General features: G+C 49.0%; 1 protein-coding gene and 1 long non-coding RNA gene across 2 annotated transcripts in view; both read left to right on the forward strand.

The window, feature by feature from the left end:
• Positions 1–2,929: 2,929 nt before the first annotated feature.
• Positions 2,930–9,225, forward strand: LOC138107191 (uncharacterized). Its single transcript, XR_011149295.1, has 3 exons — positions 2,930–2,997; positions 3,130–3,347; positions 8,553–9,225. It is a non-coding gene; the product is annotated as an uncharacterized lncRNA (long non-coding RNA).
• A 5,420-nt stretch (positions 9,226–14,645) lies between these two features.
• The window catches only part of RD3 (RD3 regulator of GUCY2D), a 44,789-nt gene continuing 32,466 nt past the window's right edge, over positions 14,646–26,968 (forward strand). The window contains exon 1 of the mRNA XM_069009591.1: positions 14,646–14,782. The gene's annotated coding sequence lies outside the window, so the exon portion shown is untranslated. The remainder of the gene's footprint in view (positions 14,783–26,968) is intronic.

The following is a 26,968-nucleotide window of genomic DNA, read 5'->3' on the forward strand; positions in this document are numbered from 1 at the left end:
TTTAAAACTGGGCAAAAATTAGAATAATCAAAACCTTGAGGAACGCCTACCAGATCTCCAGAGGCGGGTGGCAAAAACCCACAGAGGCGCTCATTTACGTCCTTCTCACTCCAGCAAAGAGGGTGCTGGGAAGAGCAGTGTCGGGGAGCATGGCTGTGCCGGGATGTTGCTCTCCCTTTGATGCCAGCATAGACTGGTTAACATCTCAGTCTCTTGCTCTGCCATGCCTGGGCTTGTGCGAGCGGCTGCCTCTGGAGGGGCTGCACCACTGCAATCCTTGTGCTTGGCTTCAGTCCCTGTGCATGGCTGCACTCACCTTGCATGGCTGCACTCACCTTGCATGGCTGTACTCACCTTGCATGGCTGCAGTCCTCGTGCCCAGCTGTCCTGGGATGGCCATGGACAGGTGCCGGGGGACAGATTACAGAGGCTTGGCTGCCAGTGCAGGGAGACAGCCCCACACTTATCTCACAAAGCAGCCCGGCACCACCCTGCCTCTCCCCTGGGCCTGAGGCAGCCCGGGGATCTCTGCGCTGGGGCTGGAGGAGGCCCTGGCCAGCAGCAGTGTCACAGCTTTCCAGCCCTCACAGCAATTCCCTGAGCCCTCCGCCACTGCTCACTCACCCAGGAGGTTTTATCTCAGCCCCCACGCCAGTGAATGGCCAGGCCATTGCCTGCAGGATCAGCCTCACTTTCTCCTGCTGGTGGGTCCCTGTCCGGAGCTGCCCCACAGCTGCCCCAGAAGGCGCCGGTGCCGCCGTCCCTGAGCGCAGGCCACCGGGGAAGCCAGTGCGAGGGGTTTTGTGGCGAATGGAGCGACAGCGAGGCTTGCCACAGGGCCACTGCAGCACCCCAGTGAGGAGAGCGATTGCCCTCACGCTATTAAAAGGCAATTTGCTGAAAGGAAACCGCTCCGGCCGCACGCACCCAACTACAGCGTCCAAGCGGCGCTGGAAGCGCTGCCACCACAAGAAAGCAGGCAGCCCCCATTAGCAGGGAAATTCATCTTTTACAAGAGCCACAATGGACCATTAGCTTTTAACCAGGTTTTTGGGGTGGGAACCAGCCTTCCTGTTGGGCGAACCCCAAGAAGGAAATAACTGGCTCCAAACATCCAGGGGCGGTGGGGAGTTCAGAGCTGGGTTCGCTCTGAACTCCGCAGCTTGAGCTCGCTGGTACAATGCAGCCAGCTCCTGCGCGTGGATGAGCCGGTGGCGGAGCCGCAGGGAGCTGCCCTTATTTATTTGTTCCTACAGCACAGGCAGAGACAAGGGCCCTGTTTTATGTTCCCCTGCAGGAAGGTGATAAAGTGCCTGGGAGCTGCTGGAAACCATTCTCCAATAAATTCAAAGGGAAAGGCCATTTTTTGTGCCTTGGAAGCTTGTGAGGGCTGAGGGATGCTGGAAGGCAGTGAAAACTGAGGCAGCGCATCGCACACTAGCGTGGCAGGAAGCCACCGGAGCAATTTTTCTGGTTTGTTTTGTTGCTTGTTCTTTTTTTTCCCCTCAATGATTTTTACTCTGCCTGTGGCTAAGCAATCAATATCTCTTTGCCAACAATATATATTCCAGGCTTTTAAATGATGATGTATTCCAGGGAGAAACAAATTAGGTGGATTGTTGCTGCCCTCTTGTACTCAAACTAATTCTGTGGGTCCAGATGGAAATTCAGAAAGAGATTCCTGAGCCAGGCTCACTGGTGGCAGCAGATCTGAACAGGTCTGGCTTCAGCTGTCAGCTCTGTTGCTGATCTCTCTTCTTTCACTGAGATGAGCAGAAATTCAGGAGAGCCGTGTGAGTAGCTCCACAGGCTGAATCCATCAGGCAGATGCATGCAGCTGAGCATGAGCCTGCCTGGAGCACTGCAGCGCCCTTGTTTCCCTCGGCAGGAGGCTGCAGAGCTGGACTGATGTGTCAAGCCCAGCCTGAACAGCACTAGCCCAAATGCTGACCCCGGGGTGCCACAGCAGCAGGGACTTCAGCTTTGACCTCTTCGTGCAGTGGCTGGCCAAGGAGTGTTCCCCAAGGACTTGCTACTAAAACCAATCTTTCCCTTCTGATACCCACCCAGGGAGCCAGGCGGGAACCCATCTGGAGCCCTGAAAAGTCTGTCAAGGCTGTGACAGTAACCAATCCTATTCCCATGTGTCCAAGGGAGAGCAAATCAGCTTAATTAAGCACCAAGGAAGCAATCTGATTTGCTTCTGAAGTGGAGCTGGATGATTTGTACAAATAAATTGTTACAGGACATATTATTTTCTTTGGTTTCCTATGCTGTTTTGCTGAGGTGGTGAAGGGATTGTGTAGCCACTCCTGCCGTGTTTCTCCTGTGGCATCAGTGCTGCTTGAACCCTTTAGCAGAGAAACCTTATAGGACAGGACCTTACAGGAAACATCTGACTCCACTTCCCAACAACTGCTACAAGAGCTTTTGCCCTGAAGGATTAAGATGATTGTGGAAAATGGAGGGCAAAGACGCTGGGCATTTTTGCTAGGAGACAATATTGCACAGTAAAACACAGCCAGCCAGAGCAGGTGGACACCTCGTGTCAGTGACCATCAGCCCCACTTGCTCATCCCCCAGAGCTGTCACCCCCAGGTCCTAGCTCCCTGTTTATTAGGGGGATGGGGATCCATGTAAAAGGATTTCTCTCTTTCCCCCTTTTTTCTTCAGGGGGAGGGTGCTGCCGTTTTAATAGTGGCAACAGTGCACTACTTGTGCATTAATCCTCATCAGCTTGTATGTGCATACAGGCAAAGCATGATGGGCTTGACACTTGCCATCAAGAAAAAGAAATCCTCCCACTTTCAGGTCACTCTGCCCTGGTTTTGTACCAAATCTTTTCAAATCAACAGCCATTTCATCTCAATAAGCTAATAATAACCCTTGCAAAGCCTGTGAATCAGCAAAAGGCTCTCCACAGCTGCAACTGTCAGCAAAACAGGAGCTAACACTGTGGAGGGGTGTGTGCTGAAGAAGTTTGAGCCCTGGCCCATGGTAAGTCTTAGGCAGCATTTGCTGAGCCAGAGCCATCTCAGGGCTTTGCCTCTGCCCTAGCCCACCTCCACCACGCTTGTGACCAGGCTGCACAAATAATTACCGAAGTCTTTACTTACCTTTCCTCTCTAGGGAGAAACCTCTGGATGCCAGAAGAAGCCAGATAAATGCTTTGTGTCTTCTACTACAACAGGAGCCAGCTCTCAAAAAAATCTGCATTGGTGTCTGGCAGGAATATCTGGAGCACTGGAGCTTGGCCTGCTGCTTCTCATTGAAATCAGCAGGATTTTTTTCACTTGCTTCTCTGGCCCAGCTCTGCTCCTGTGGCTGGAAATCCCTGCTAAGGAAAAGTGGGTTCTGCTTCAAGGTTATTTGCAATGGGGGTTGTTAAGGAGTGTGCAGGCTGCCTGCTGGCAGACCCTTTGACCTGAGTCCCCCTGTAGCTCTGAGGGCTGATGTTCACTATTTTTTCCCCTTGTGTTTTGCCCAAGGAAGCTTGCAGGTTTGCTGCTGGCCAGTAGGCAGTGCATGCAGCTGGGGGCCCAGGACTGAGGATGAACCAGGGAGATAAGCTATCTGTGAGCATAAATGCCTCTCTAGCCTTGCACACCTTGTAGGAAAAAGAAGAATTTCTGAAAAGGAGAACCCGCCAAGAGAGGGGATGGGGAGTGCATGCCTTGTTTCTCACCCTCTTTCCATCAACACCCACTGCTGAGTCCTTTTGGAGGCAAGCTACAGAAGGAAAGACCTATCAGACCCAGTGTGACAGTCCCTAGGTGACAAGGGATTTAAGAGTTTACCAATGTGGGATGCTTCAGACACTGTGCAAATAGACGAAAAGACCCTGCCTAGCAGCTAAGTCCTGAGACCTTTTAATAACCAGGGCTCTTGTGGCTTTCTTCTTATGACTCCTGTCTCTGGGTCTCCTGACATTCACCCACATGGCATGACATTTGAAGCACATACTCCGTAAGCCAGTGTGCTGGTCAAGAAACAGTGGTTTGGGCAATTTTCCAATCTTCCAGCACAGTTTGGAGTGGGCTGTAGTGAAACTCCCAGGCAAGCGAGGTGGCTGAGCCAGCAGAGGTGTTGCAAGGTGCTGCTGAGTGCCACAGCTGCAGCAAGCCCTGGGAGCAGCCAGTGACTCAGGTCTCTGCTGTATTTCCTAATGAAAGTCTGAAGGGTCTGGTGTCTTTATTAATCACTACCACTCAGCTCTCCACTGTTACTATCTTCCCCTGGTTTTGTGTATCTTGGCACGTTTAGATAGCCAAACAATTTTTTGAGTGCTCAGATGAGAAAAAAACACTGGTAGCAGATTCCCAGGAGGCAGCACCAGGGGCTGAGTTAAAACTCCAGGGCTGATCTGTGTTGCACTTGTAGCCAAGGGAAAAGCTCAGGACCACTGCACCATCACCATACGCTCCTCTCTATTTCAGGATGAGCCTGACACAGATGAAAAATAGGAGCTGGAATGGCTGAGCACATAGGTCTGCAGCTGAGGAGAGTCTGTTCCCACCATGCTCTGTGGAGTTTCTGTGAGTCCAGCAGCTCACAGGATGCATTAATAGCAAGCTGCAGCATTCCTGCTAATTTAGTGTACTACATTCAGCACCTCCCTGGGAGGTTGTACAGAATGAGCTGCATTTACTGCAGCCAAGGGGAGCTGCATCCTTTTGCTTGCAACATTGCTGCTTTGGTGGTACCTTTTGTGTCAGGTCTGAGATGCTGAGCAGCACCTGAGCACCCCGAATTTAACACCGTGACCCCACCATATGTGCTATGCTGTGACCTCAGTCTTGATAGCGCCCTCTTTGGCCTAGGAGCTTTTAGGTCAGCTATGTTGCTCTGCCCACAGCCAGTGCACCTGCCTCAAGGTCTAACTTGCTGCACTGCCTAATGCTTTTATTTGCACAAGTTTTCAAAAGTGTCAGAGTGGTCAGACCTGATGGATTGCCTGCCTGAAGTACGTGGATGATCAGCTGAAGTGTTTGTTTGAGCATATAGATTCCATGTTGTGATACTTTAATTGCTGAGTTCAGCCTGCAAACTGAATTGGTGAACTCTCTTTGGTATTCCTTGCTCCTGAAGTGAAACCCCTTTGCCTGTACACTTCCCTCTTTCCTATATAAAGGAAAACAGGATTTTATGTTTGAGTAAGTAGAACGTAAAGCACTATCCAGCAGGTCAATTTAATGTGGGATTGCTTTATGTTGATTGGCAAGAATACACTTCTGTTTGTTATGCTTAGGTTTTGATGATATTCTCTTACTGTGAGAAATGAGCACTGCCAAGAGGAGATGAAGATATGGCTTAGCTATGAAGGGCAAGTACAAAAGGCTGACAATCCAGAAAAAATACACTGTAAAAATTCACACAGGAGACAGATTCTCCTGAGCTGTGTGACTGCTGGGGTGCCCAAAGACTTGTGGTTTCCTTGAAAGGCACCCACACAGATTTCATTTCACTGCAGTGCACGCTCATGACCCCGTGGTATTTCTGGCAAGTGCCCATCACGTGCCTGCCAGCAGCTGCATGTGTGAAACACAATGATCAGATGTGCTGCCAGTCTGGGGAGCCTGAAGTTTTCCTGAGGCAGGAGCCTGAAGATATTGAGGTAATGGTCAGGAAGCATCATCCCAGAAAACCATCTTAAACAAGGCTAGACTCAGAGCTGGCATTTCTCTCCTCTCCCAAAGTCTCCAGATGCAATTGCAGGTGCTGATGGAGTAGCTGGCATCACCTGGCACATGGCACAGAGGGGGAATGGGAAGGGGATGTGGTGCTGACACCACTGAGGTAACAGCAGCAGAGCAGGTATCTCCTCTCCTGCTGCTGCCAGAGAGGCGGGTAATTACCATATCCATTTTAGAAATGAAGAAACTAACGCAGAGTGCATAGGCGGAAGGAGAGAGTTTTAGGAATATGTGGGTGTCTGAGATGCAAATGCTTTGGGAAACACCACATTGTGCCTGATTTGCATTTGTAGGCAGCTAAATACTTGTACTGATCTGACCCAGAGGGCTGTGTGTGAGGGTGTAAGGAACAGGGTGAGCTCCCCACGCTTCCTCCCTGGGGATCCCTCAGTCCCTGTGGTGCCGGGGCCAGTTGCTCCCCTCCTTTAGCTCTGCTCCAGGGATAAATGTTCCTGGGTTCCCCCAAACAGCAGCAATGATGGGATGGCATGGGATGGGATGATGTTTCCCTCTTCACTCTGCACGGGCAGCCCACATTGGCAGCCCTTTTAATTCTCCCAGCTTCGCCTCCATGCTAGATTTTCTCTTTCAAGTAGAAATCTATTTCAAAACTCAGCAGATTTATTTTGCTTCAGGACCTGTTGATTTTCCCTGCTTGAATATTGCCCCTACCCAGACTGAATGCTGCTTATCACCTGCCAGCTGCTGTTGCTGCTCTCCTGCTGCTCTGCAGGAGGCAGAGCCGATGCCCACTGCTTGCCTCTCCCAGTCCCTGCAAGACTTTGGACACTCCTTTTTATGATGATGATGTAAGTGTTGAAAACTATCACCTGAGTTGAACTGCAAAAGAGTGAGGGAGTTTACTTCAGTAGAAAAACAGATTATAATTATCGGTAACAGACTCAGCAACTGTGTATGCAATCATTTCCTCCTGAAAACCTTGGTATACCAGAGAAGAGAAACTTCCTGTTTACTCTGCAAAGAGTGTCATGATGATTTATCAGTAAAGAACCACCCTGTTCCTAACCTTCATTTTCCAGTTTTCACTATACCTGTGGCATTATTTTCTCTAGAGAAACAGCCAGAGTCCACCTCTGATTTTTTTGGGGAACTTTGAGGGGAAACTGTTAAATGTCAAGAGCCCTTTTTCAGCTCCAGCCAAAGGCTTTTCCTTTCTTTCTGACCCAAACTAGTGGGTTTCTTAGCTTTGTCGTGGCTCTGAAGTCCACCTGCAGGCATCTGCTCAATTGTTTCTGTTGGAGCATGGTCCTGCCATTTTCCCAGAGGGCACCTAGACAAGCAGTAGTGCCTTTTTGATGTGCCTTCCCACTTTCTTTTTCTATATGAGCAAAGGAGCAAAGGTCTTTGCTCCCAGTGCTGGGACTTAGATTCATCTTCACGTGTCAGGAAATGCAAGGTTGCAAAATATTGGGTTTTTTTTCAAGAGTCTACCATAACAGTGATAAAAGTATTTTAATTGACTTTGGTGCGCTGTGTGACCTCAGTACAATATTTGAATGAGAGTATCCTTTCACTCATGGCCACTTGCATCAGTCCAAAATGCAAGTCCTTTTTCTGCATCAAGATGATTTAAAATATCAAGGTGTTTTAAAAACAAAACAAGCCAAAAATAAACCAGAAAGAAAACCTGAAAAAAATTATTCAATTTTCCTTTTTGGAAAAAAAGAAGTATAAAACAAATGCCTGAGCAATGTGATGCAAAAGCACAGCCTCTGTGTGGGATAGGCCTCTGCCATGGGTCTGTAAGTACCATGCAGAAGAAGCCAGAGCAGTCAGCACTGCTGTGAACACTGGATGGCAGAAGTTGCCATGTGGGAGCCTCACACCAGCACAGGGGGGGAAATGAAAGGACCCCCTGGTGAAACTGGAAGTCATCAAAGAGATCATCAACTGGGCAGCAGGATCAATGGAGGAGCTCTTGAGAAATGTGTGCTGCAACCTCTAATATTTCATCTCTTATCGGGTTTGAGTCAGTGTCTTTCATGGCACAGCTAACGTTGTGAGGCAAGTTGGTTTCAGTAATAATGTGTTTTGTTCCACTGACCTCGTTTTTGTTGAATATCTTGTCTTGGATCTTTTGCTATTGCTAATGCGTGTTGCTACAATGCCAAGAAGATGCTAGTTAGAAAACCACTGAGGTCTTTTCACACCACTTTCCCCAGCTCTTTGCCTAGAATTCTCCAACCTTTAAAATCAAATTACGAGTATGCCTAAATACTTACTCCCCAGGGCACTGGCTCTTTTGAAGACTACCTGTCTGGCAGGAACCAGTGTTTGTGCTATGTTTGTGTTTGTGCTTCAGTGTCACCATGGGAATGTCCAGGAGAGCTGGCATTTACCTCTTCATTCACTATGGCTGAAATACAGAGGTGGCTGGGCAGGATGAACTGTGCCCTGAGAACAAATGGGTGAGCTTTGGCTCAGTGGCCTTCACATCTCTCAGGTCCCCTGCGACGGGTTAGAGGCCACAGTGGGGCTGGAGGTGTCACAGTTGGGAATGGAAGCCCTAGCCATGGAGAAGGGGTGTTTCAAGTGCACATCTCTTCCTGAATGTTTTTTTTACCCCTCTGATATTTAGCTATATTTCCCTCTTGCATTTCACATCCATCATCTTGCCTTTTTCCTTTTTGCTTTTAGTCTTGTTTGGAGCCTCTCTGCATGGACAGAGGGGCAGAGCTAGCATCTTCCTTCTTCCTTGCTTAGGGCATGGCTTGCATCATACTTTTCCTTCAGTTCCTGAGTGAATTTACTGCCAAGCAAAAGTGGGTGAAAACCCACACCCCGAGAGCAGTTGTGTATGGCTGAGTATCAAACTGTCATAAATTTACTTGCTTTCAGGGTTGTCATTCAGAAGTTCATGACAGACCAGTGAACACACTCCTTGTGGGAGCTCAGGGTCAGAAGAAGTTGCAACCCCCTTCTCAGGAGGAAAGACAAGCACAAGCTGAAACACCCAAGCTGCAATCATCGGCAGAGCACCACTCCAGGAAGGATCACGCCTCATCAGCGGGTGTTGGCTTTCTAAGGCACCTCAAGTACCCTGCCAGAGTAATTAGTAGTGATCTCAATCAGACATCACCATGTACACGGCTGTCTACAATGGTGACATGTTTCCTCATAACATCTGCAGTCAACAGCATTTTTGAGGTGGATACACTCCCTAGCCCGCAGTAATACCCTGCCTTGTGCTTGTTGTCTGTCACTCTGCACAGAAGCGCTTGTCCCAGATAGATCCTCGTGTTGTCTCCATGTTGCTCTGGGATTGCCGGCTTGCTGGGGGCATGACTGAAAAGTGAAGGGCAAAGCTGGAGGGAAATGTGTTTAGCTTAGCTGGGACAAGCCAGGCATTTCATCTACCAAAGAAAAGAGCAGATTTTGACCCCACTGTGTTTATATTTGTTTTCACGGAAAAAAATGGGCAGTTCATTTGTTACAACACGCTCATTTCAGTCTCAGCTCCAGCAGCTGGGTGAACACTTTCCAATCAAACCCTTACATTTCCCATAAGAAAAAGCTGGGAAATTGGGGATTTAGTGTTGTTCTTTCACCAATAAACATTAATAACATGCAGCATGGACCCTGCCTTTTCTTTGACTACTCTATAAAATGCTGTGGCATAGGTGTAGCAACAGTCAATCAGGTCCAGACACTGCCTCTTGCTCCGAGCGGCCACGCTGAGGTCATGTCTCAGTTAATTTGATTTTATTAATTTGTTTTTTAATTATTTGCTTTCACAAAAGGCTTGTAATACATGATGGAAGGAGGGGGGAAATTCACCACTGCACTTTTGTACATGCTTCCTGCAGGAAGGAGCCTCAAGGGATGTGGGCGCTCCTTGCCCCTTTGCAGTGCCAGCCAAGGACAGCCCACAGGCCTCCTGAGGCCCACGGGAGCATGTACATGGGAAAGGCAGAGCCCTCCCAGCCTGGCAGGAGACAGAGAGAAAGGGTGGGAGCCCTCCTTTCCTACAAGGGAGCTGTGGAGACTCAGGCCCTGTGGAGCCAGCAGGTGGGGCAGGATGAGGGGTGTGGATGAGAGAGAGGGAGATGCAGACCGGCGGTACCTGTTTGTGCTACTTCAATGTGACTGCTCATGCAGCTCTTCAGACCTACCTTTGTGCTTCATTTTTTAAATCACCCCCAAGATCTCAAGTGAACTTGCTTGTCTCACCCCGGCTAGGGCCAGCCCTCCCATCTATGCCCTCTGTGCCAACCATGCTCCGTCTCCTTCCCCAGAAAGCTCCCTTCCCTCTGCCAGCCCATGATGACTGTCCACACCAGAAGTGCACACTCATTCCATCCAGGCTGCCTTTTCCCACCTCAACCACATCAAATGAAATGCACACAGTGGTGTGATTTAGTTCAGCCTCCAGTACTGTCACACTTCCAGGATTACTGTGGCTTTCATGATGTTCTCAGGAAGTGCACAAATGTGTGCAAGGCGTCTTGCAGAACTTCCCAAGCTATGGACAGTTGAGTGGTTTGCTAGAAAGTGGAATATGACAATCCTGCCCTTGGGTGGGATGGGATCCCATTCTCTGTTGCTTGTTCCCAGCATGAACTGTGTTTGCCTGCAGTGGTGGTAGACCAGATTTATTCACGTACCTCCTGTCTTGTGTTTCATTTGCTTTGGCAACTCCCTAACTCCTGGTCATGGTGGGACACTGCTGCGTGCCCAGCCACCGGCATGACTGCCAGGACAGTGATAACACACCTTGTCTCTTGAGGGTGGCTCAGATTACAGCCAAAGAAAAATATCGTCTGCTCTGTTGGTCTCCAGGCCCAACATTTGTTTGTGACATATTACCTGCTAGGTACTCCCACAAGACTTATGACCACAAAAATAATAAAAAAGCTAAAGGGTAAGCTGGCCTACAAGGTGTTACTTGCTTGCTGTTGTTGTCCAGGGCTGCTGACTGCTGCTGAAGGATTTCTACTGTGTAACTACAGCCCAGCCTTAGCAGCTCTGCCAGTCTGAATGGTGCTGCTGTGCGGTGTATGTGCTTATTGCTTCTATGAATGTGACTCCAGAAGATAATTACATGCACAGGAAGAAGACAGGATAGAAACCTGATTGGGAGGATAAGGAGAACCTGCTTTGTGCCATCATAGGATTACATGCAAGAGTGTAGTATTGTCTGAAGGCAGAAGAGTCAAGATACCATCGGCTACTCCTGTTACTACACTCCAGAATTCATCAAGGGCTGAAGACAAAGAGCCAGTTAATTATTTATGACATATGTATAAAAGGGGGAGGCAAGAACACACAGAGGGCTATTTCATCATTTTTCAGCCTAGTGAGGCTTATTGGTTCATGTTAACCAGCTCCTCTTCTTTTAAATCTAATTTTGAAATTGGCCAACTCACTTTTCCCCTCTGGCATTGGTCAGGGCAGTGGTAAACTCAGATTTCTGCTCTCCTTGCTTAATTGGTACCTGTGAACCTAGGGTTTATTTTGCCTGCTTGCTCCAGCTTGTCTCAGGCCTTAATTGCGAGGTCTCTGGGGGAGGGCTTGTGCTGTATAACGGGCCAGCGTTCTACAAATGGCTCAGCTTTTCCCCTTGGAAGAAGCTGATTCATCAACACGGAAATGTTTTGCACAATGGTCTTCACTTCACTGAGATTTCCAGTTAAAAGAATTACTCATTTTGATATGACCAAAAATGCTTTCTCTCGTGTCATGTTGCAGTGTGGTGCACCAGACCTGCCAGGCAAGCTGGGGGCTGTGCTTCCCCAGAGGAAGTGGGGAATTGTGCCTGAGCACAGGTACAATCCTGTGTTGCATCTGTCGCTGCATGAAACTCCTCTACGTTCAGTAAGGCTGGGAGCTGATGGGAACAGAGCTGAGCTTCAGGACAGTCTCCTGCTCTTCACAGAGGTCCACCTCAACCATGGCCTTCTCCTGAGAGCTGTCATGTGGCCCTCAGATGCCCTTTCCATCATGTGAGCAGTGTCCATAGGCCAGTGTAACATGTGCCTGCATGTTTTCCTCTGCTCAGGACCAGCTCTTGCTTTGCCTTAGAGCATTTTGCAGTAAGACTGAAGCAACTCTATCCTAGTGAAGGAGTGTCTGACTGTAAATTCCTTTCTCCATCCATGTTCTGCTCCTGACTGTACCCCCTTTTTTAGACCCATTTCCCAAGAGCACTTTCCTTACTGCGTAACAGCAAGTTTTTAATGAGCACATTGTTGCTGGGATTCACAGAGCAGGCTTTGTGCTGCTTCTTAAGAAAGTGCATTTGGTAGAGATTATTTTTCTGGAATGGTTTAATGGAGAGGAAACTGAATGTGTCCCCATAGTGGTTTTCTTTCAGGGTGAAACTGCCAGAAGGGCGGAAACGAAAGCCAGCCTGGCCCCTGCACCTGTGAGTGCTTCAGGAGGGGCTAGTGGCTGAGCTGGTCAGAGAGACTGACCTCTTTACCAGGAGAGAGTGGCGAGCAAATGATGCTCCCCTGCCTTGGTTCCAAAGAGGTCAGCATTGCTCCTCTCCCTGAGCACCCAGTAAGGCTGTTGGTATGTCACCATTAGTTTTCTCCTTGTGCACTATGCTTTGTTTGTTGTTTTTTAAGCAGTTCCAGCTATGGCCTTGTGGATGTGCAAGATGAGAAGTGTGCTGTGGAACTGAATATGGTGTCAGTCTGAGAGCATGGGGTGGCAAACCTCATTATAAACTCAGCAGTAGTCATTGAAGTCTGCTAGTTTTCAGAAAGGAGCCAGCTCATGCCCATCTATGTGTAGCTACTGAGAAATCAGCCAGGGGAGAAAAGTGAATTTTGAGTATGATGGACACCACAGCATGGAACTGGGCCAGGGAGGGATTTTTCCCTCTCAGGTCAGCCTGAGCAGAAATTATTGGGAACTGGACATTGCTGCAGGTGTGATGGCTTTTTGCTGTTGTTCCTAGTGTGCATGTTGGACACATCAATTAGGAGTCCAAGCAAAAAGAACTGGAGGCAAAGGAGTAAGAGACACAACATCCTCCTCATCCTTGGTGGCATCCTGTTTGTCTGAGGCCTGAAAAGATGGCTAAAACCTCCTGCATACCTGATAAGTGGTTAATTTACAAAATTGGAACAGCAGTCTTTATGTCTAAGGGATCCAAAAGTCAAAAACATGTCACCTCATATTTTGGGAAGTCATAGGTTAGGCAGCTGAACTTATATGAACTTTCCCTCAGCAGGGGATTTTGGCAGGAAAGTGTACTATTTAAAATTTGGTGAGTTACCAGAAGTTTGCTTCAAAAGGATCTATCCTGCCCTTAATTAATATCCTTAGATCCAAGACTTTTATTTTGTTTAGGTGAACAAGTGTTGTGAAATGCCTTTGTGAATCAAATCTAATCAAGTCAGTATTCCCCAGCTGGAGCCTGGAAACCTGCCCAGAGTGCAGGGCAGGAGAGAATGGTGTGATAGGCAAGGCGTGATGACAACCTGCCAGAGGAGAGCTGAAAAAGGTGGAGCAGTGAACTGTCCCTAGCAGACAGTGATATTTCTGTGCCTTTCTTCTCTAAAACGCGTGAACTCCAGGACACACTGGGTGTGTGAGTTTACTCCAGCGAGCCCGAGGCAGTTTCATTTATGCAACTGTTTGCTCAGCAGATGAGAGGCCCAGTGTTCTCTGATCTCGGTGATATTCAGAGAACAGACTCTTCTGTAGCATTCTCCAGCATCCAGATGGGCACCTGCCCGATGCCAGGTGTGGATGTGTTTTGCATTTTCCCAAGCCATGTTTTTGAGGGGGCATGAAAATGAATATCTGAGGCCCCTGAAGACACTGAAGAAACTGCTAGTATTCAAGGGACAGGGTCAACAGAAAGAAGAGACATGTGCCTGCATTTTCATTCTGGACATGTGGGGATGAGTTAGCTCCAGGGCTGGGGTAACACATGCCCATGGGTCCTGGGCAACACATGCCAAGGGGTCTTGGGCACAGAGATACACAGCCCTGTCAGCCTCAGCACAGTAGCATCTGGAAGGAGGACTATTGTCCAGGGTCTCAGTGCATTCCCAAGCCTTCCCCAAGTGATCCGCCACATCACAGATCTGGTTGTCTCCCCAAAGACAAAGTCTTGCCCTTTAACCAGGTCCCTTTGGGGAAAACCAGGGATGTGAACTCTGCAGAAGTTTGTGTCTGTGGTGCAGCTCCACAGCAGCATCATGTGCCAGCAGCGTCTGCAAGCACCAGTGTGCTCGTCAGAGACATTGGCAGCCCTGGTGAGTGGCTCCCACAGAGCAGGCTAGCCACACAGAGGGAGCCGCAGCTGAAATTGGCATTTCAGGATGTGCTGATGTATCTCTCCTGTCCTGATCTGCACAGCTGGAGCGACCAGCTTGACTTGACTTATGCTAATCCGATAGGCAGAGAAGAGTCTTCTTGTCCTGCCATGTCTCCTCATGGGAGTCTGTGGTACTGCCAGTACAGCACCGTCCAGCACCAGCACTTACCACATGCTTATTAATGGGAAAATGAGGAGAAATGTACCCGGCACGTCCGTTGTGCCGGGCATCACGGGACTGGCAGCCTTCAGGAAGTGCTGCAGCTCATAAAGTGGAATGAGAGGACAGCATCAGGTCATCTCTCCTTTGCAGCAGACAAACAAGAGGGTGTGTCCTGACTGAGCACTGTGCCCACATGCTGTGTTGAGTGCAGGGGTCTCAGGTCTTCTGGGGAAGGCAGGGAACCAGAGCCCTGCAGCACACGAGCCTGCAGGATTACCGCAGCCCTTCAGTACCGAATCCAGAGATCCCGACGTGACCCAGAGCAGAATGTAGGACAACCTTGCATCAGGCCCAAAGTACATACCTGCCTTTTAAAAACAATCAGCAAGTTTGATTACAGCACAGCGTGGCAGGCTGAGTGGGGAGACAAACAACATGACTGGTACTTATTATCGGGACTGTAATTATGCCTGCAGGTCCCATGCTGCCTGCATCCAGCGCGGGAAGGGTTGTACCAGACATGATGAAAGATCATCCCTGGCCTGAAGAAAACAGAATCTCATTTAAAACATCCCGGGAGGGCCAGCCAAATGGGGATGGTGTAAGGGACTGAGGTTGGGAAAAAGCGGGGTGAGTATGATTACAGATAAGGCTGCCTGCTTCCTGGAGGGTGTCGCGGAGCCGGGAGGGTTTGCTGGCACCTCTTCCGCGCCACCAGTGGGAATGGGCATGCGGGGCGTAGAGGCAAGACACGACAGCGTTATAGGCTTTGAGTCGAGGAGGAGGGAGGTGGGCTGCAGCTATATATATACATTTATATATATGTATGTGCGTGTGTGTGTATATATATATCCAGAAGGAGAGGGAGGAGAAGGCTCCTTCCCCAATGGAGGATGGGGCAGGCAGAGCCCTGTGCCAACAGCCGAGACCACGGCCCCCGGCGGAGCAGGCGCTCCCCCCGCCGTGTCCGCGCTCTGCCGGGGCCGGTGCCGGTGCCCGCCGCGCGGTGTCACTGCCGGCCCGGCGGCCGCGCAGCGCGGGGCTGCGGCCGGGCTGCGGGCTGGAGCCCTGGGAGCCGCCTGACCCCTTCCCTCCCGGGGTGAGCAGCCTGACCCTCTTCCCTCCGCCGCCCCGCACCCCCGCAGATCCCGCGGATGCTCCGGGAGTGCTCCCGGGAAGGGGCGGCCCGCGGGGCTGAGCACGGCCGGGAGCGGGGCCGGGAGCGGCCGCCTGTCCTGGCCGGGTGCTGGCAGCAGGAGTCGACAGCGGCACTGCTCGGTGCGAGGCCCAGCCCCAGGAGAGGAGAGCAGCCAGAAGTGACTAACCCGGGGCCGGGGCAGAGCCGGGCCGTGTGCCAGCGGCTGCGCTTTGATTTATTAGCAGCGTTATTGATTTTCACCTCTGTCTGGGCGCCGGCTTTGGAGGGCTCCCAGCTGGCTGCTCTCCATATGCTGCCGCCTCGCCAGCCCGCTGCACCTTTCCCGAGCGGGAGGCGCTGGAAGGCTCAGGCCTCGCTCTGCTCGTGGCGAAGACACGTCTGGCGTTCCTCGGGTTGCCTGCTGGTAATTACTGACGCCGGACATCACAACTTTCTGGTTACAGATGGGACTTGTGCACTACTGGAAGGGTCTCCAGGGCAGTTGGTGCTATTTTTGGCGCTTGCTGGATCCTCTTCTTTGGGTAGGAAGAGGCTGATTTCTGCAACCCGCAGGCTGGACACACTTTTCCCTCAATTTTACTTTGAAGAAGTGCTCTTTAGGCTGTAGGTTTGACGAGCTCTGTTCAGGAATCTAGCCATAGGGAGAAGAGACGTCTCTCAATCCCCCAGCAATCTCTGTGAGCATGGTAGTAACCCACTCACCGAGGAGAGCCAATTTCTCCTTCTTGCCAGAAGCCTGTAGAGCAGGGTTGCTGCAGGTGGGTCTTTCTTCCTAACCAAGTTATATATCTGAGCCAGTAATATTGCTCTCACAATGCACAAAGGGCAGCATTTAACCATGTAACATTTTCAAGCAATCTTAATTATCCTTGAGCAGATTTTAATAGCTTTCTCTGCTTCCTCTGGCTTTGAATTTGGTAATTAAAGAGCCTAAAATTTCATATGTTTCTTTATGATGCCTGAAAGTTACTACAGAAATCCATTTTCTCCTCCAGTTTGAACAAGTTACCAGATCTAATATGAGATGACAGGCAAGAATTCCATACAGCAGCTTACACACCAAACAGTGTCTCTGCAGGCACCTGCCCTCCGAGACAACTCAGGGTAGTTTTGGAAGGAAAAGCCCCTTATTCCCTAGGCATACTTAATCTCCAGCACCCCTGTGCTGTTTGTATTTCTGTGCACAATTGTTCTGGCATGTTTTCAAAGCACTTTGTAAGCACTAACACCCAGTGGGCCTGGGAGTGGTGGGCAGTCAACCTGCAACTGGTGTTTGCGTGGGATGGTGGTGCAGCCAACAACAGTCCCTCAGGCAGGGCAGGGAGAAAAACACATGAGGGGCCAACCTCCTCCTTTCCTTAAGCTTCCTACTCTATTCGTTGGGATTTTTACCTTTTAGGCGTGTTCCTTAGTGTTTACAGAGTCCCCTCCGCAGATACAGGTGTCTCAGTGTGAGTGATATGAGCTGCAGTGGTACAGTTTGCTATCACTGCTTCTGTGCAAGGTTTCATAGTTTTTTGTTCTCCCTGAGTGCCTTCACAGATTTACAGAATTCTGTGACAGTCTTGCTTTTGGATTAAAAAAAAATAAAAAAATTCTGGCACTCATCTTTCTAGAAAGAAGCCTCACAACATAATTGGAGTACACCCAAGAGGCTCAAAATCAGAAGAGAAATTAAAATATCCTGAACTTGATTTTATGTTAAAGCTGGCAATTTTCAAAGCACATTTTAAATGCAGGGGTAGGGAATTAGTGGATTTTTGATACATTTCTTGGTTTTGTGTTGGAAATAACTGTCTCAGCGCAGTTGGAAATATTGGGTTCCACCACGTGTCTAATGCAGAACTGGTCTGTGCATAATGGTTATTTAGTTTTGGAGATTTAGAGATTAGGCTGATTTAGTTTTGGAGACTTCTGGGCCCAGAGATGCAAGCAGGCACTGTTCTGGTTGTGCACCAAACCATCTCAAGCAAAGTTCCCCTCTCCAAGGTGGGTATTAACAAGAACCACTTCTTTTAGTGCTTGCCAGTGCCTCTCTTCACCCCTTCCTCTTCACCAGCTGTCAGTTTGCTAGATGGCTTCTGAATGTGGCAGGTGGACGTGATTTCCTTTTGTGACCATCGCAGCATCTCACACCAGACCCTACTGACCACTCTTTTGGGAGGAGCAAAGTTAGGTGCTGCTGGGGAGAGTCCTGTGGGGTGACAATGGTTTGGGGGGGGGGTTGAAGATCTTCCTCCCAAAGCACAGCCTGAGGCCAGTGCCAGACCCCCAGCATGCAGGGGACTTAGTGTGGTGTCTGTCACCAGCCAGCCTGGGCTGGAGAAGGGCTGCCCCTTGCGTGAGACCATCTGACCCCATGGAGCTGGGCAGGAAGAAACTTCCTGGAGATGAGCACCTGGCAGGGATCCTCCTGCCTGGAGGGAGGCTGTGAGCAATTTGTGAACAGTAGGTTGCTGAACTAGGAAGGAATAATGCAGCATCTGGACAAAACATAAGCTATGCAGTAATTTTAGCTGCCTTAGTGCCTATAGTCCTGCTTGCTTGAGGTGTTTAGGAGATGAACCAATTTCTGCACTCCCACAGACAAATTAAATGATGCCGTGTACATCAAATATTGTATAACAAGTTTATTAAAGGCTGGAGAAGGCTTGGGCTGCTATGAACAAAGATGTGGGCAGAGATGTGGATTGATTTGAATGCATCTACATGATATTTTTGTATCTAGGAGTGTGTAAAACCACCTTTACAGTTGGCAAAGTGGCCTTAAGTTGTAAAAATAAGTCAGACTGGATACAAGGAAGCAGTGTTTCCCTGTGAGGACAGTTGAATCCTGGAGCAGGTTGCCCAGAGAAGCTGTTTGCTGCATCCTCAGAAGTTTTCAAGACTCAGGTGTATAAAGCACTGAGCAACCTGGTCTGGCTTCATTGCTGACCCTATTGCCAGCAGGAGGGTAGGCTGAGATCCCTTGAGGTCTCTTCCAGGTCTGAATTATTCCTGATCCTGTCTCCATTCCTGGGAGGATTGGGTTTTGCCATGAAGCCATGGCTCAAGCGGTCTGTGTGTGCACACCCACGCAGCCACGGCTCACCCCTTCCCTCCCTCCCTGAGCAGCTGCTATGCCGCTGGTGGGTGATGTCATCCATTTGCTTACTTAAGAGAGGCATCATTAGTGAGTAAGTAATTTATGTAATGCTGCTGCTAGCGCAAATGAAGGTAGAGCCGGGTTAAGCAGGCCCAGGGCAATGAGGGCACGCTCTGCACGGTGGGCTACGGAGAAAATTGCTGCAGGAGGCCAGCAGGCTAGATTACTGGAGATCAGAGGATCGAGGAAGGCTGGATTTGTTTCCTATTCACCACACCCTTCGAGGCAAAGCCGCAGTGGGAGAGGATTTTTAGTCTGTTGCCATAAAGTAGCTCAGTAAATGCCTGTTCCCTGTCAGTGCCCTTTACCCAAAATGACCTGCTTTTGGTGATCAAATGCAGGCTCAGCTTATTGAAAAAATTACTTTTAAAAATCAGCCACTGTTGTAAGATCACTTTTTCTCTGCCTACGTGGATTTCTGTGTCAGTTTTGCCTTGTGAGACTGGACGAAACCCCAGAGCTATTGAGGCACCACAGCAGCTGAGGACTACAGGGTGGGGGGATATATGGACCTCACAGCATCCAGAGAAGCTGATCTCCAGTCTTGAGGGAAAACTTTAAAGGGAAAACTCAGGAAAAGAGGGAAGGAACTTCGTGGATGTTGTTTGAGCAGTAGAGATGCTCTGGTGATTTCTTCTCCCCTGCTTGAGTGCTATTACTGCTTATGGTCCAGTGGAATAGAAATGGTGGTGCTCTTTTGGGGCAGAAATGGTGCACAACAGAGCATTTGACACTGAGAAGGTATCTCAGACCAAACAGAAAAGAAGATGAAGGAAAGACAGCAGCTAGAGAGGGCACATGTCACCCGGTCTCTTGACTGTACCATAAAACTTACCTTTGGAGATGTAAGTCAGACTCTGGATTCTCATGAGGGAATTTGGAGTGTAAACAGCTTATACCTATCGTAACTCGGGTCAGAGTCTGACCCTTCCCACCTTGTATAATTAAGCAGATGATGTTCCTGCCCAGATCAGCCTACACATCATTGGTTTGCTCATGTTGCTTGTAAAGGTCTTGTTTGGATGAGCACACAGGACTAGGTGGTCAGCAAGGAAAAGAAGTGCAAACACAAAGCCCTGTGGTAGTCAGGGTAATAATCATTGCTCATTGGCTCACTAATAAGGATTTTGCTGCTGTGAGAGAATAAGTGTTGTTGAACAACATCCTAAAAATGACATTCTTTGTAAGGAGGGAGATCAGACATTTGGAGGAGAGGAAAACAAAGCAGAACTGGTGAACCCCATAAACATTATTGATTATCAAAGTTCTGAAATGTTATTAGGAAAGCTGTCAGGTGGCTGAGGGAAGGCAGGGAGACAGCTTCCAGCAGGGTTCAGGGCATCACGGTCTGTTTCCCTGCTGATCTGAGACCCCTTGGTGGGAATCTGGCAGCCGTGAGCACTGAGTGTGTGCCGGCTGCAGGCGTGGGAAGCCACCAGTGCCAGCTGCGAGTCACAGGAGCACTGCTGGGCATGCAGCTGGGGTCAGGGTGGAGCGTGCCCGGAGGCGATGGGTCTCTTCTGCCAAAACAGGAGAACGGCGGGAGCCAAGCTGCGAGCTGTGCAAAGAGAAATGACAGCAGCGGAGATGTGCCACGAGTGCGTGCGTTTCTGCAGAGAGACCCTCATGGGATCGAAAGGAGCGATGATGGGAGAGGAGCACCTTTGAACCACGTGAGCTCCTAGGCTTTCCCAGGAAAGGAGCAGCTGAGAGGGCTGTGGAGGCTTGCCTTCTGCATCCACCCCCACCCTATCCCTGCAAAGAGGCAGCTGGAGAGGAGAGAGGGGATTTTCATCCTGCCAGCATCTGCCAAACACTACATCTTTGCTATAATTTGGGTTAAGGACAGAGGATTCCCAGCTAACCTGGAAGATTCCTGTTCCCAGTGTAATTCCCACTGTGATTCCCACTGTACAGAGCTGGGTATTAACCTAAGCCTACACCTCAGCCTAACACAGGCACACCCCTATCAGCAGTTTTGTTTGTGCATTTAATCACTAGTTCACGTACCACTGGGAGCTCATGCTGGCACCTGATCCTTCTGGGCACAATTCCAAAGAAGCTGGGAGCACACCCCTGGCCCTCAAGCTGGAGCCCTCTGAGATGAAGTAACTCAGCCACCCTCTGTGGAGAGGATGGGCTTAGGATCTGGGGAAAACCCCCCTTCTTGCACTCGTCCTGGCTGATGAACACAGCCTGCACCCCCTCCCTAGGGCGGCCTGACTGATTTGGGAATCCATCCCTGGGCACTGTCCTTGAGGCTGTCTGGCCAGGGAGAGCTGCTCTCTCCTTGGCTTGTCTTTTGGTACATTTTTGGGCATCTCCAAGGACTGCACTCCAGTGTGTTCAGCCAGTCTGAGAATGAAAAAAATCATACAGAATTTAAAAGTAAAAATATTTGTTACTACACAAACCTAAGTGCACAGTTACTGCTCTAGGTATTGTTTTTAAGCAAAGCTATTCTTATAATCACATTCATTAGCAATTAACAGTTATATATGGAAATCTTGCTACAGATACAAATGTTGCTGCTTGATTATAATGACAAATTGCAAAAAAAAAAAAAAAAGAAGGAAAAAAAATAGGAGTTCTCTTTGTTCTGCCTCTCTTATGTGAAGTAAGAACTTGGTTAAATCAGTTAACCACCATCCTACACTTCAGAATAATGCTGCTAAAAATGAAACATAGAATTACCCTGTCAATTTTCTGTCGCTCACTTGCGATTCAAGCTGTCCTTCTGCAAAGCTTTTAGTTTCCATTAAAATACCTGCTGCAAATGCCTGGAGTTGCAGCAGCAGCAGCAGCAGTGATCAACCCCAAACTGGTCCAGTGCTCATCTCCTTCAAGCACACCCTGACTGGCCAGGGCTGTCCTCCTCACCGTTCACTCAGGGGCAAGTTTTGCTAATCCTCCCTGAATAGACCCTCTTGTGGCAAATCCTGTCAGGAGCACAGCCACGCTCTCCTGCCTGCATGCCCAAACTGTGCCCCATGGGATGTCCAGCCCTCCCGGGCTATGCCAGGGAGGCTCATGGTTACTCCATGGCCCTGGCATGGTTTAGCAGGGCTGGCTGCCTGCCCAGCACAGCCCCTCACATTGTGCACTGAGATGGCTGTGGGGCTGCCCGATTTATGCTGGTGCTGGGAAACAGGGAGCTGCCAGATAGGTTTTCCTGGGAGCTTTGTGAGGGCACTGGGAACTTTCTGTGAGCCTCAGGAGTGAGCCAGGGAGGGGTACAAATGTGACTGAGAGCAATCTCCTCTCCTTCCCAGGAAGTCTCTGGTGCTGGAATTCAGCTGGGCTTGGCTCAAGTGGCACAAAGAGCAGCCCTGGCAAGAGGCCACGCACGTGCAAGAGAGGGCCAGAGTGAGAGAGACATGGGCCAGTGTTCTCAGCACGTGCTGTAAGGAGCCAGCTGACTCTGGGAAAAACAAGAGGTGCAGGTCAGATCTAACACAGAACCACCCCTTCCATGCCAGTGAGAATCCCTCCAGGAACACGATACTGAGATTTCTGTCTCAGGCAAAGAGTCCTTGTCAGTGTTTGCAGGACATCACAGGTTTTGATTATGCCTTATCTAACAGATGGGAGGCAGTGCTATTTAGGTTGTAATACACATTCAGGTTTGCTTGGGCTATTTTTGTGCTGGAGGAAAATTTTTCTCTGCTAGATCATGAAGAGACCTGCTCTGCTCCCATCTGTTTGAACAGGGAGTGTCTTTGATCAATCGGCCAGGCAAGCTGGCTAAAACTCCCTCTGAGATTCTGATCCTTCAGTCCTGAGAACTTCTAAGTTTTATCTTTGAACTGTTGGGATCAAACAGAGAATTTTTTAGAAGCCTGAGGAGAGTCTAGAGGTGAATTTGTTTCTAGTTTTAGCTGGAAGACCCTGTGTATGTGTCAGCTGGCACACAGCCATGCCCAAAGCCACCTGAAGCACTTTACCCCATAGAAACTCTAAGGCTTTCAGTTTTATGCCTTCAATCCACAAGCTGTCACTCTGATTTTTTGGGCAGTCACTCTGCTGAATGATAATTTTAGGATTTCATGTAAAGTTTGTAACAAAGCTTGGCCTTGCTTTTCCTCCACAGGTGAAATGTCTATACATCACATCACTAGTGCCAAGAAACTTGTGCCAACTGAAACCAGTTTAAGTCATGTTGCAGCCTCCAAGTAGGCCTCGTATGCAAATTTCCATGCCTGGTTGGAGCAGGCATAATCCAATACTAGCAGCGGTGACCATTACTAAGGACAGACTGAAGGCAAAGCTCATCAGTGTTTGCCACCACACCAGCACCTGCCAGAGCAGTTATAATGTCGAGGACAAGACATTATAACCTGGTGTGGAGATGTTCAGGCACAGGTGGGCCCTGGTGATGAAATCTGAGTTGTTTCTGGATGTTAAATAGCTGGTTACAGACTGAAGGTAACTGTGAACCAGGGGTTTTGCTGGGGAGGAAAGCAGGCTATGACAAAAAGGGATGTCTTGGTCCTTGAAGATGCCACATTTAGACTGAGCAGTAATAATTTTCAAATAGCTAAAAGCCTTCCCATGGGCATGAGGCACATGACCTTGCAGTAAAACTGCCTTGCTTCTAGCTATGCAGTCTATTCCTGTTCATTTAAAAGCTGCTGTGTGCCTTTGGTGCTGCTGACAGTGAGTGCTGGTCAGGGCCAAACCCTTCCTCCAATTCTACCCAGGGGCTCACTTTTGGCCTGTAAAATTTGGTGGGCTATTTTTTCAGCAGAAACTGTCAATCATGTTAAGAAATGTGGAGGGCATATGCTACTGCTAGGCAGAGATCATAGAGATTTGGGACTGGTTTTGTTGTCACCTCTAACCCAACCTGCATCAGGAAGATTTGCTCACTCCTGGGCCCTGCCTGGTCGCTGCATAGGAAGAAATCTCAGTTCTCCTGGCAGTTCACCTCTGCTTGCAGAGATCACCCCACACTTGGTCCCAAACTCCCTTGGAGTGCAAGGAGCTTGACTCTTCTTTGCTTTGATAGTCTGTTTTCCTTTCAAAGGCTGCTGTGACTGTAGCTGAAAGGCATGGGTTTCAAAAATAACACCCCTCCCTGAAAAGAGTTTCTAACCTTCTCAGAGAGCCTTAAAACTTCTGCTAGGGTCTCAGGAAGCAAAAGCAGTGGTGTTAGGAATGAATGAATGAATGAATGAATGAATGAATGAATGAATGAATGAATGAATGAACGAATGAGATGAAACATGCCTTTTCCACCACTGGAGCTCACCTGTGCTCAGAGATGTTGTGCCTGGGACTTGCCCATTGCAAGCCTTTGGGGTGAGCAGTGACTCGTCCCCCATTCCACTGTTTGCACCTCCACATCTGCCTGTGTGTTTAGCGTGGCACTCCAGTGAGAGTAACAGGTTGTTTATTCAGTGAATACATTACTGAATAAACAACCAGTGCATCAAAAAGCTCTGGCTGGTCCTGCTCTTGGTGAATGGCATTGGTGGTTTCCTTGCAGCCAGCATGCAACATAGAAGGAGGGCTTGATTTTCCACAAGCGTTTTTCTGAAGTGACCCACACACCCACTTGAGGCAATGCCTGAGCAGATGCCTAATCTGAAACGTGCTGGTAAAACTACAGGAGCACCAGTATTTTAATTTTTAAAGAAATTGGACCATCTTATAGTAAGTTGAACACCTTTTACTTTAGAGTGAGTAGGTTCCTCTTTTTAAGTTTTCTCATTGCACAGTTATTAAGAACAGACTTCTGTGACTCTTACATTTTGTCCTCTTCAAGCTGGCTGCTAAGTATGTGTTTAAAAACCCCAGGTGTGTGTCTGCATGTTTGTGTGTGGCAGGGCAAGTGGAGTGAGAGCTGGTAATAGAGATCAGCAGGGGATCTCAATTTCCTGCTCTTTCCATCACTTTCAGATACCTCTAAAACAAGGTGCTCCACAGCCATGCAGTTCGATCTGCAGCTCAGAGCCTGCATTCTATCTTTGTCATTTCAATTTCTTCCTTCTCTTGCTGACCTGAAGGACTAATCCCTTTTCTGTGCCTTGCTGTCAGTCAGTTCCTGCAGCACAGTGCCCGACTCCTGTTGTGCCTGAAGTACAGTTTAACCAGTGACATGAGGTCTTATTCTTCAGCCCAAAACCTGAGAGGACAGCTCAGTGTGTGTAATCAGCTCCCAAAACAGTTGTGAGTGGAATATTTATGCATCTTCCACCCTTCCTAGACACGTCCATCATTAAATCATCCCCAAACATGCTAACTGCACACACACGTATGTTCACCCTATTACAGAAGAATCACTCATTATGGATTCCAGGACTTGGCATTTCTCAGGCACGAGGCGAGCACCCTGCTGGGCACCAGCTGCACACAGGCTGTCATCCCTCACATCCCGCATCACTTGCTGTGCTCTGGTTGACCTCTGCCAAAATGTTGCCCCAGCAGTCATGCCACATTTGGCTGTGTAAAGGGTGCCAGAGCCCTCAGGCAAGCAGAACACTGTAGCATTGCCTGTGGTAAGTGCAGGCTCAGAGAAGTGGCCAGGTCCTTGGCTGCCAAAACCTGTTAGGGCTGTGCTAACCTCAGAGGAGCTACCTTCATTGGCAGCGCATAATCACCACTGAGGAATCAGGGCCCTTAATGGGACAGATGGTCGTAATCCACTCCTTATTGGATAGTTGTGCACATCACAAGTAAGGCTTGCTGGACTGTTATGGGCAATCAGCAGAGACCTCAAGGACTAAGTGTCAGAGGAAATTGAATGATTGCTGCCTCCACAGCTGGTCCCTCCCACCAGGCTGGAGCAGATGGCAGGCGAGGAGCTCTCCGTATGGTACCTGTTCGGTCACTGGAAAGAAGGCCATTTCTCAGGACACTTACAGCTTCCATAAAGAATAAATAAACCACCCAGTGAGCTGAATAATAGCTCTAATAGCTATGAAATACCTTAAAGAATAAATGTGCAGGTAAATCCTGTCACAAAGCCATCTGACTCAGGATTCTGAAACCCCAGTGAGAGTTGACCGATGTGTTTCTGCTGAAAACAGCGTTCCTCGATGGTGTTATGATTTCGTTACACTTGGTATCATAACTCAAACCCGCATTTATCTGTCTTTGTCAAGCACCACTATGGCATGGAGGGAGGAAAAAAAAGATCTGTTGTATAAGCTCAGTGAACACTTACTGCAACTCAATCTTTCTTCTTTCCCTTGTGCTCTTGCCTCAGCCATTTTTGAGCTGGCCCTGCTACTTTTTATAGTGTCATATTGCCCATGGGTGTCTATCTCCACCTTCCAGCCTTCTCTTGCTAGCATACAATGAACATCAGTTCAATGCCAAAGATCAGGCCCCAGGAGCCAGTGTGCTTTTTTGGCCACTCTCTGTGTCCCTTTTCAAATCCTCAGCAAAGCCTTTCAGTAGAGATAATGAATTATTCTGCAGAAGCCAGTTCAGTTTCTGGAACGCTGGACTCAGACATCACAGAACTAATCCTCTTGTAGCCCAATCACTGAAAACACATTTCTTCCCTTCAGCTTCCTTGCATTTCAGCTGCTGGTCCAGGACCAGGTTCATTCTGGCTGAGCTGTGTTTCACGAATCATGACAAGCCACTTTTTTCAGAGATCATAATCATTCTAATCTTCTATCATTATGTCCCAAAGCATCAGTAATGTACTAGATAAATATTTGCAGCAGAAAAGAGACCTCAGCTCCCTGTGGCTGAGCTGGGTTAAATTCTGACCTTCTGTTTTGAGCTCTTCTCCAGTCTAAAGTTTGAGTGTGTGACAGGCACAGATGATTTGCTCAGAGCAGGACTGAAATGAGAGTAAAGAGGGTGAAGGCATCCCAAGCCATGTTCTGCTCTGATGGATGCACGGGTGAGGTCCCGTGCTGGCATGAACACAGTGAGGTCTGCACAGCTTGGTGATGTGTCTTACACTGAATATCCAGTCCTTCAGGGTAATAGTTACTGACCTGCAGCCACCAGAAATGTACTTCATCAAAAGGAAAACACCTGAAACATTAAATCACCAGGTCTGCTGTTTGACCTTCTAGAGTGGGACTCAGTCTACCTTGCACACACATGTGCTCTCTTTCACAGCAGGGCACTGACTGCTGCTGCACTGTTTGCTTTAGCCTGTCTGCTCCTCCGCAGTCACCAGACCAGCAACAAGATGTGAAGAGGGCTTTTTCTCCACCTGCTCCTTCTTCACAGGGCAGTGCAGCCCTCTGTGAATTGGAGCAGCTTCACAGTTGTGCAGGACCCACACTCCTGGTGGGCACCAGGGTCTGGTCCCAGACCCTCTCTACACCACATTTCATATGATGATGTAGGGTTGGGCTTTGAGGAGGAGCCAGTCGCATCCAGAGGCTGGAGGGAAAGCTAAGATGGCAGTCAGACTCTCTGCTTTGAGTGTTGTAGGTTCTCTGCCACTAGTGTCTCACTCCAGAAGTTGCATTTCCCACCAGAATTAGGGCTGTGTGTGCACTTCCCTGTCAGAAGCACTCAGAGTGTCAGAGAAAGCTGG

This window comes from Aphelocoma coerulescens, chromosome 3, assembly GCF_041296385.1.
Source record: "Aphelocoma coerulescens isolate FSJ_1873_10779 chromosome 3, UR_Acoe_1.0, whole genome shotgun sequence".
Taxonomy (NCBI): Eukaryota; Metazoa; Chordata; class Aves; order Passeriformes; family Corvidae; genus Aphelocoma; species Aphelocoma coerulescens.